Raw genomic sequence first — 10,738 nt, 5'->3', positions numbered from 1 at the left:
GTCTCAAACACAATAGGAATCTCATGGACTGCACCCCCTAACTTATACCACAACCTCTCAAATCTCCGCTGTAGTCCTCCTTCCCTACATATCTCCTTAACGTTAGAATCCTCTGATTGACCAATTTTCCACAACCTCCTAATTTGGATTGAAGGAACCAATTTCTCCAGACAGCAAACACCTAAACCACCATCTCTCATTCGTGAGTATATAAGACTATTCGTTGTGCATCTTGGTAGATGCATCCACTTTTTAACATACGCCCAGATCATATCATCAATGGGGCCAAGAGCAGCCGATGACGCATCCAGATGATCCACCAGATAGAGCAGCCTGGGTACCAGGTAGGTTTTCAATAGCTCCAATTTCTATATGGGCTTTAGTGGAGCCCTGTCGAACTTCTTCAACCAAGTCTCCACCAAACCCAACGTCTGGAACTTAACAACCCCCCGCCAGGGGTCAAGATACACCCCCAAATACTTTTCTTCAGTACCCAGTTCAATCATGTGCAATTGTTCGTTTGCAATGGACCATGCTGGACAATTATTTACTGCATAAGACTGGCCCACAGGAGAAATAAAAAAACCATGACACTTCCTAGCCTGCACGATCAGGCCGGACAACTCACAGAACATTTCAACCACTTTCAACAACTTCTCCATTGATCCCCAATCACAACTAACCAAAGCCAGGTCATCTGCAAAAGCCATAGCCGCCACCTGACTATTATTAACTCGAAACCCCTCTTCCATTTTCTCCAACTCCGTGATCAAAGGATCAATTGCGAGATTGAAGAGCAGAGGGGACAAAGGATCTCCCTGTTTCACCCCTGATCTAAAACAGATGGAACCTGTCATCCTCCTACCCACCTTAAACCGGGTAGTGGCCCCCTCCAAACCACTACCTATAAGGCCAATCACATGCTCATCCAAACCTCTACTCCTCAAAACCCCCAAAATATGTTCATGCGAGATAGAATCAAACACCTTGGCTATATCCACCAAAACGACACCCGCCTTCCTTCATTCTGTTTTGGCCAATCTAGTTATCTTCAGAACCTCAAGATTCTCCGCACAACCCGGGACCGCCACAAAACCCTTCTGCCGAGGGTTAAGCTTACATGCAACCTGGAGCCTACTAACCATGATCTTAGAAAATAACCTCGCCACTACCGAACCAATTGTAATAGGACTCCAATTGCCTAATTCTACCAGTTTTTCCTCCTCCACCACCTTAGGCAGCAATATGGAGTGACACTCCTTTACTGCCTCTGGGATATAGCTGGTGACTAGCCACACATTATACAGGCCAGCCAACATTCTACTTCCAGGATCCCGTCTCTTGAGGTCAACAATCTTAATACCATCAGGCCCAGCTGCTGTCCCAACATTCATTCTCTCCAACTGTGTCCACACTTCTTCATCTATTAAATCACAGAAGATGCTATTGTCCACATTAGCAAATGGAGTAAACTGCCCCAACCCTCTAAATTCAAAGATCTTTTCCAATTTCTCTTTATAAACTTCCTCAACCTCTTTAGTTGGAATAACACACTCATGATCAGCTTTACCATCCAGCAGAAGAGCCACAACCTTCTATCTATCCTTCTTATAGAGCTCTTGCAACCTAGCAAATTTAAACCTTCCTTGAACACTCTTCCTTTTCAGTCTATCCTTATTTCTACTTCTATTGTTCCTACACAACCTCCTTTGTTTTCCCTCTGGTTCAGACTTGCAACTAATAAGAAATTTTTCAGTAAATTCCTCCACTTTAACCTTTAGTATAGTATCCTTCCTATACCACAATTTCAACACCTCATCCATACCCTCGATATTATCCAACCCTATCTCCTTTTCCCATTTCCTTCTATAATAACCCTCCAATGATCTAACTCTTTCTTCTTCCAACTTCAGGACCATCAAACATTGCTTAATATCAACCTCTTCAGCCTGCGACTTACTCTCAATATCTTTTTTTTTTGTTATCTTTATTTGATTCCATTATGTAATACAATAATGCTTCCAATGTTCAATTTTTACAGCTTTTTACCACCTTTCCCCTATCCCCCCCCCACCCTCGAGTCCCAATTTCTTAGTCCTTTTCTCTCAGCCAGGGGCATAAGGTTTGGAGCTTCCACTGAACGGCCCTTCTTTGTTCTTTTTCTGTCCATTCCCGGTATAACGACCACTTCTCCTTGACTGTCGCTCTCCTTTGCTCCCACGATGAATCTTGACAAATTGTGGAGATTATATCTGATTGGATAATTTCAAATAAAGAATTATGCCAATTTCCTTCTGTCCATTTACTCGCATCTTTCCAACCTGCTGCTATAACCGCTTTGCCTGCTAGCACCATTGCTTTCAATAATTCCTGATGTTTACTCTCTATTCTCTTCAGTCTTATTGTGCCTCTCAACATCAGCTCAAAATCTATATTTATGTTTATTGTAAATAATCCATTAATTTTGCCCACTACCATTCTCCAAAAGTTTTTAACCTCTACGCATTCCCACCGCATATGGGAGTACCATCCTTTTATAATTTTGCAGTGCTAGCATTTTGGACTCAAACCTGGGAACATATTTGCTAGTATAGCTGGAGTTCTATACCATTTTGTAAAGAATTTCAACTCTAGTTCCTTAAACTTATATATTTTAATTCTTGTTATCCCCTCCATAAGTTTCATGACTTGCTCCGTTATGTGCGTCTCTGCCTCCCATCTTCTTTGTGTTTGAAAGATTATTTGTTGCTTATCTGAGATCATTTTCTTATATATCACACCCGCTAAACCTTTCCTGGTTTTTTTCATTCTTATGTATATCTCCTCTATTGGTTTCTCTACAGTCATTTTCCCATCATCTCTTAGCTTCTTTATTTTCTTATACAAACCAGCTATTTTTAACCAGTATTGTTTCTCTATGTCCCTTTCCAATACTTGGATTGATTTTAAATTTCCCCCGTTATACATATCTTTTATTCTTCTATACCCTTTCTGTTTATGCAGTTCCCACCATCTGTTGTCTATACCATCCTTATCTAAAGTTTCCAGTGGTGCCCATGCGGATGTACCTTTTAACCATTTGGGTTGCCAATTCTTCCAAATTTTTAATGTTGTTCTTCTAGGGCCCGTCTCCAATCTATCTTCTCTTTCCATCTTATTTGTAAATATACCACATTTCCCTGCTCCCTTATTTGCTTCATTCTCAAATTTAACCCACTTCCTATTCCCATCTTCTTCTATTTCCAGCAAAGCTTTCAACTGGAATGCTTCGTAATACTTTGCTATGTCTGGAACGCCCCACCCTAGTTCTGTATTGTGACTGTAAATTATTTTTTTTTAAATTCTGGTCTTTGTACTTCCAAATATCCATTCCCGTATTATTGCATTCCACTTTTCGTTTAGTAATCTCTAATGGTAATAATTGAAATAGATATATCAGTTTTGGTATCCAGAACATTTTTACACTCCTAATTCAGGATGTTATACTTAAAACTCTCTTTTCCATCTTTTTCTATCTCTCATTATTTTCCTCCATACGTTATTATAATTTTATTCCACTATCCTATTAATTTTCTGGTATATTTCTATTCCTAAATATTTAAATCTCTTTACTCCCAATCCAATTTTGGCTAACTCATTAATTTCTTTCCTTTCGGCCTACATTTTAGTATAATACCTCTGATTTCATCATATTAATTTTTAAGCCTGACCTTATTTCAAAATCTTCCAATATTACTTTAGTCTCTTTAATTCCTTCTTTTGGGTTGGACATTATTATAATTATGTCATCTGCAAATAAATTTATCTTCATCTCTTCCCTACCTATTTTACATCCCTCTATCCTTCCTGAATTCTTAATCCTTTCCGCTAACTGTTCAATTGCCATTATAAATAAATAGGGTGAGAGCGGATATCCTTGTTGAACTCCCCTTGTAATTGGGAATTGTGCAGTGTGTTCAGCGTTTATTCTAACCACCGCTGCGTTTCCACTATATATTTCCCGTACGGTATGATTCTCTCCCCAAAATCATATTTCTTCATTATATTCCACATAAATTCATGAGCAAATGCTTTATATACGTCTAGTTTAAGCAGAGCTGTTTTCCGGGTTCTGCCGTGATGTAGTACATTTAGTATGTTTCTAATCGGGTGTGCAATGCTCCTATTTTTAACAAATCCATACTGGTCTTCTTTTGTTATCTTAGGCATGATATTTGTAAGTCTATTCACTATAATTTTCACAAAGATTTTATAATCCTGGTTTAGTAAATTTATAGGCCTATAAGAGCCTACTTCCTGTGGATCCTTCTGTGGTTTTAATAATATTGTTATTTCTGCATTCCTCCATGTGTTAGGTACCTTCCCTCCTTCTAGTATACTATTGAAAACTATACATAATTCCGGCACTAAGCTTTCTCTCATTTCTTTAAAAAATTCAGCTGTGAACCCATCTGGACCTGGTGATTTACTTATTTTCAAATCTTTTATTACCTGTTCTATTTCCTGTACAGTTATTTCCCTTTCCAACTCCTTCCTTTCCTCTTCTGTAAGTTTATTTCCTAATGTTTCCTCAAATTCAACCGTCTCTCTTTTCTTATATAGGGTTTTATAAAACTCTTCAAAAGCTTTTTTAATCTCTTCTGGGTTCTGTGTAATACCGTTGTTTACTCTGATGGATCTTACTCTTTGCTTTTCTCTTTTAGTCTTTAAATAGTTTGCTAATCTTTTTGCAGAGTTTATTGAATTTCTTTGGAATTCATTTCTTACCATAACCTGTTTTTTTTCATAATGCCCTAGAGTCTAGCATTTCTAATTGTTTCTTCAACCCTACGATTAACTTTTTTTTTATCCTGGCAAAATTTCTGTACTTGTTGCCTTTGTAAATTCTCAAGCTCTTGTATCTTATCCTTCCTTTCCAAATACCATTTTCTTTTAACTTATTTTTCCCTCATTATACACTGTCCTCTAATCACAGCCTTTGCTGTGTCCCAAAGTACATCTGTAGTTACTGATCCTCTATTTTCTTGGAAGTATAACTTTATCTGGTTTTCCATATACTGTTTGTCCTCTTTCCTGGACATAATCGTGTTGTTATATCGCCATACCTTTTTTCCTTTTCCCAATTTACCTCTATTTCCATGCTAATGGGGACATGATCTGATATCCACATTGGGAATGTGGCTATATTTTTTGGCACCCATTTGCCATACTCTTTAAACAGTATAAAATCTAGACATGAAGCTGTTCTATACCTGTTTGAATAATATGTCGGTTGTGGTGCCAATCCCAAAGCTTCATATGCTTCTATTAGGCCCCATTTTTTTCCATCATCGTTTTGTTTTTGGTAACATCCATATTATAATCCCCTGCCATTAGTACTTCACCTTCCTCAAATTTCTGTATTTTTTTTTGAGAGTTTTAAGTAAAAATCTTTTTTGTCCTTTGTTTGGGGCATATATGTTTACCAATGTTATTAAACTGCCTTCAAATAAACATTTAACCATCAGAACCCTTCCATCTGCATTAGCTATTATTTCTCTTATCTTAATATCATATTTCTTCTTTACTAATATCGCCACTCCTCTTTAGAATCCCCTCGTGCTTCAGCTAATATCTCCCAGGCTGGGTCATTAAGCAGGGGTTTGTTATCTCCTTTTGCTTTATGCGTTTCTTGCAAATACAAAATGTTTATATTTTGTTGTTTTGTAAATCTGGACAATCTCTATCTCTTTAAATCTGAAGTCAAACCATTTACGTTCAGTGTCAGCACCTTTAACCTTTTAGACATGATCTTTTATCCTGATCCCTCCCCCCCACCACGCTGAGAGTTAATTTTTATAGTGTTTTCCTTACTCTCCCTTTCCCCCCCACCCTTTAACCCTCCCCCCTTCCCTTCGTGTAGAGCTTTGACTGGAGGAAGAATAAATCATCCTCTCTCTACACCCTCCAGGTGTGCCCACCTCCTCACCCCCCCCCCCCGACGCGTTCTTTAATGTTAATAATAACCCTTAATTGCATTAATACTTCCCTTAATTTTCTGGCTCTATGAATATGTCCTCAGTCTCTTTTCCTGATGCGTAGAGGTGCCTTCCTCTGTGTCAGTCTCAGCTGTTTTCATCACTGCAGGGCTCTCTAGGCTTCCTGTTTCAAGTCCCAGTTTTTTCAAAAGCCCCATAGCTTCTTGTGGATTTCTTGCCGTCAATTTCTTTCCTTCCTTGAAAAGAACTATTGCCTCAGGGTACGGCCAGCTAAATTGTATCTTCTTGTCATATAGTTTCTGGGCAAATGGCTTCATCAATCCTTTTTGTCTTAGAGTCTCTTGGCAGAAGTCTTGCTTTATATAAGCCTTCTTTCCCTTAAAGTTCAGGCCTTTGATTTTTTTCAAGGCAAAAAAACCCTGCTGTTGCTGACAAACTTTACTATGACTGGGCATGGCTCTCCTCCCTTCCTCTTAGCCTGAAGTCTATGAGTCCATTCACGAGAGAAGCCAGTCCCTACAAATCTCCGCGCGGTTACGGTATCGGGGAAGAGAAGGCCCGTGGACCGTTGGATGGCGGGAGCGTGCTGCGGGCAAGAAGATCCTCCTGGAACCGCCGGTCGGTCTCACGAGGGACGCTTCTCCGATCGGGATTTTGGGGGAAAGCCCTGCCGCCCCCCGCCGACCCCGCCAGCTGCAATGCCCAGATCTCCCGTTTTTGAAGGTGGGGGGCGGGGGGAAGAGGACGGGTTTGCTCGGGAAACACGCCCAGTCCGCGCTCTTTCAGGCGGCTAGACAGTGGGTGGCGGCTGGGCGCCGGTAGCCCCGCGGCAGGCGATCCGGGCAAGCTCGGCTCGCTGTGACGGCAGGGGAAAACCCTGCTGTGCTAAACCTCCCGGCCATCCCCTTTTCACGGCAAAGCTGTCCCGCCCTCCGGCCGCAGGACCGGGGCGACGGCGCGGGCGAGGCCGACCTCCTGGAACCAAAGGTCGGCCTCACGAGGGACGTTTCCTGCCTCCGGGTTTCCGGTGGTAGACCAGGCCTCTCCGCCGGGCTTTTCCGAGAGACGGACCCGCTCGCTTTCGGGCCAAGGGGACCCCGGGAAGTGGCGGCCTGCTCTGCTGACAGCCCCGGGAGCAGCGGCGTATTGGCCGTCCTCCGGAGAGCCGGTGCCACGGATGGTCCCCCGTCGCTGTCAACCTCCCGGCGGTCCCCTTTTCATGGCCAAGCCGTCCCGCCATCCGGCTGTGAGACCGGGGCGACGCTGCGGGCGAGGCCGACCTCCTGGAACCGACGGTTGTCCTCGCGAGGGCCATTTCTCCCCTTCGGGTTTCCGGCGGTAGACCAGGCCTCCCCCTCCACATCTCGGGCCCAATTCCGTTTCGGGTCGGCGCCAACCCGGGAGCGGCAGCGGGGCGAAGCCGCGAGCAAGGCCGACTTCCTGGTACCGACGGGCGGTTTCGCCAGGGACATTTCTCCCCTTTCGGTCCTCCGGCGGTAGACCAGGCCTCCCCGCCGGACGTTGCCCGAAAGCTGAAATCGTTTGCTCCGTTTCCACGGAGCGAGGGAGATCCGCAGAGAGTCGATCGCTCACGCGACTTCTTCACCTTCAGCGGTCCGCAAGGGATGCAATCGGGGGTGGCGGGGTGTGTGTGTGTTTTGTTTTGTTTTTTTTCTTAACGTTTCCTGATCTTGGGACGCGGTGGTGTCTGGATTAGCGGTTTAGGCTACAGTGCGTTAGAGTGCGCGTGTGCGCATTTGCATACCCCTCCCCCTGCACACGCAAACACACGTTGGCCTCGGCGTGACGCGGCGTCGGGCAGGTACGCGTGTCTGTGTTTGCTCACCCCCCCACACGCTAACACGCATTGGCCTCTGCGTGACGCAGCGTCGGGCGGGAACGTGCAGCCTTCGTGTCCGCTTCGAATGCACCTTTCGTCTAAATTCTAACGACCTCTCCGTAAAATTGACGGAGAGTAGTTTTCAAACGGTCCGATTGGAATCTTTCAGTCGATCCAAGAGGAACCTGAAAAATGGTTCGATCGGGAAAGTGGATTTGCACGTTGTGACATTGAGGAAGCTGGACGAACGTACGTGCGCATGTGGCCTTCCTAACCGGCCTTCCTATTTCGATCGTGATCGCGCGTACGTCACGCACAGTCAGTCAGGAGGCACGCGTCGTACACGTTTGCAGTCCATGTTCGTTAGAGTCACGTCGGTGTGGCCGAAGAGTAATGCGGGCAGCATTGTGATGTGTACTTGCGGTTTTATATCTCTTTCTACGTGGACTGGCTCTCTGTAGCGAAAACTGCGCAATTCCCCCACGTCTGGGCCGCAGCCTAAGGCGAAGTGGGAAAAGGAAACAACGTCATTTCGACCTACAGGCCGCGTCCTTCGTTCACGAACATCTCTCGTAGAGCTTTTTCACACGGCCTATGTATTCCGGTATGGAAGCTGGTCAGTTACTCACCAGTAGCGGGCTTCTGCTGGCATTTCAGACAGACCCCACTCAGTAGCTGGCTGCTACCGGAATACCGTCACCTTTTTGCACAGCGCCGCGGCTGTCCCGGCAGCGAGGCACACATGAGTCGTCGCTAACGAAGAGCGGCTTCTTCCAGCTTTCAACCCCTCCTCCCGGGCGTGGAGCGCTGTGTGGAATGTCCCGTATCTAATCCGGGAGCAGTTTTCGCGCCTTTTTTTCCCCTGCCGGCGCGCGATCTCCGGCTTCATTCCTCCCCCCCCCGGAAAGTCGGGGCTAAGGTCGCGATAGCACTGTAGCGCCACGGCGACATCTCACAACAGCACCCCCATAGGGGATGCCTGGGCTCCATTGAGGTGCCAGAGATGGCCGCCGCTGAAGCTTGGTAACAGGTGTTATTTACTAAAAGAAAAATATTAAAGGTACCCTTAACCGGAAGTTATATTCTTGTTTTTGAAAACAAACAAACAAACAAAAACTTAATCGACATCCTCTTATTTTCCACTCTTTCTCTACGTATCTTCCGAACTTCTTCCGCTCCACCTTAAAAACTTCGAAATCATAGTCTTTTAATGTTCTTGTCAATTGGTCCATTTCGCTCCACGCCATGGCTTTTATAATCCGATCCCATTTCTCTGGTATTTCTTCTCGCTTCCACGACTGCGCGTACGATGTCCTAGCAGCTGAGAGCCAGTGCCGGATTAAAGCTCTATCTTCTTTTGGAAATTTTTTCCATAATCCCAACAGAAAAGCCCCTGCAACTTTGTTAAACGCATATCCCAAGATATTAGACATCTCTTGCTGAATCAACTGCCAAAATATTTTAGCTCTTTGACAAGTCCACCACATGCGGTAGAAAGAACCTTCATGGTTTTTTACATTCCCAACACCTATCAGGCATCTGGTTATTGATTTTTGCTAGTTTTTTCTCGGAGTCTCGAAACAATTTTCTTTCAACAATTTGACATGTTGCGAGTTTCGTAGAATTCTTCCACAAGCACTCCCAAGATTCCGTCTTTATTTCTTTATTTGCATTGATTGCCCATTTTGTCATTTGAGATCCCACTACTTCATCTCCCGTAGACCATCGTAAAAGCGATTTGCATACTTCTGAAATTATTTCCTCATCATCTCCGAGCAGAACTCTTTCCAATTCCGCTCGCTCTCTCCTTATCCCTTCGGTTTCGATATCATTCTCCACCAAACTTTTTATTTGCCGCATTTGTAACCAGCCATGTTTATAACAGTTCCATTTCCCCACTTTGTATTTCTCATCACTGGCATCAGCCGGCACAATTGAAATGGCCCCGTTCAATCACGGAACGGGCTTGGTTTTCGCCGAGTCGCCTTCGGAGGCCATGTCTCCCCGACCAGTCTCTGGCAGGAGAGAAGCGGCTCGGCTCCCTCCGAGTCACCTTGGGAGGGCAGGTCTCCTGACGGGGGGGCCGCAGGCTTGGTTTTCTCCGGGTGACCTTTGGAGGCCAGGTCTCCCAGACCGCGAGAATCATGGGGTGGCACCCCTTCCCATTTCCATTTCCACTGGCAAGGCAGCACCCGTAGCCCGCCCTCGGGGCTCGGTTCCCTCCGAGTCACCTTCGGAGGCCAGGTCTCACGGACCAATCTCCGGCAGGCGAGAGGCAGCTCGGTTTCCTCCGAGCCCCCTTGGGAGGGCAGGTCTCCCGACCGGTGGGGGTGGGCTTGGTTTTCTCCGGGTGACCTTCGGAGGTCAGGTCTCTCAGACCAATCTCCGGCAGGCGAAAAGCAGCGCCGTTCAATCACGGGAGTCTCGGGATGGCGCTTCCTTCCCCTTCGCCACCGGTAAGCACGAGACGGCCCGTGGCCTACCCTCGGGGCTCGGCTCCCTCCGAGTGGCCTTCGGAGGGCAGGTCCCCCGACCGAGGGGAGGCGCGGACTTGGCGGGTTTTTTTACCATCTTTGGAGGACAGGCGCCGGGGGCTGCCATGGCCCTGGTCTACCCGCCCGGGGGGAGGCCGCAACAGGCCGGGGCTCCGCCTCCTGCGCGGAGCACCTCCTGCCCGCCTGGAGGGGGGGCATCCCGATGGACGCTTGGCCGACCCCTCTGGTGGCTCGACACGAGGAGGGAGGGGGACGCCCGCCCCTCGCTCTCTGCTGTCAGCCGTTGGGCGACGCCGGCGACAAAAGCTTGTGTCGAGGGCTGACTTTCAATAGATCGCAGCGAGGGAGCTGCTCTGCTACGCACGAAACCCCGACCCAGAATCAGGTCGTCTACGAATGATTTAGCACCGGGTTCCCCACGAACC

This window comes from Heteronotia binoei, chromosome 5 (genome assembly GCF_032191835.1).
Source record: "Heteronotia binoei isolate CCM8104 ecotype False Entrance Well chromosome 5, APGP_CSIRO_Hbin_v1, whole genome shotgun sequence".
In the NCBI taxonomy this organism is placed as follows: domain Eukaryota; kingdom Metazoa; phylum Chordata; class Lepidosauria; order Squamata; family Gekkonidae; genus Heteronotia; species Heteronotia binoei.
This window is presented reverse-complemented; position numbering follows the sequence as displayed.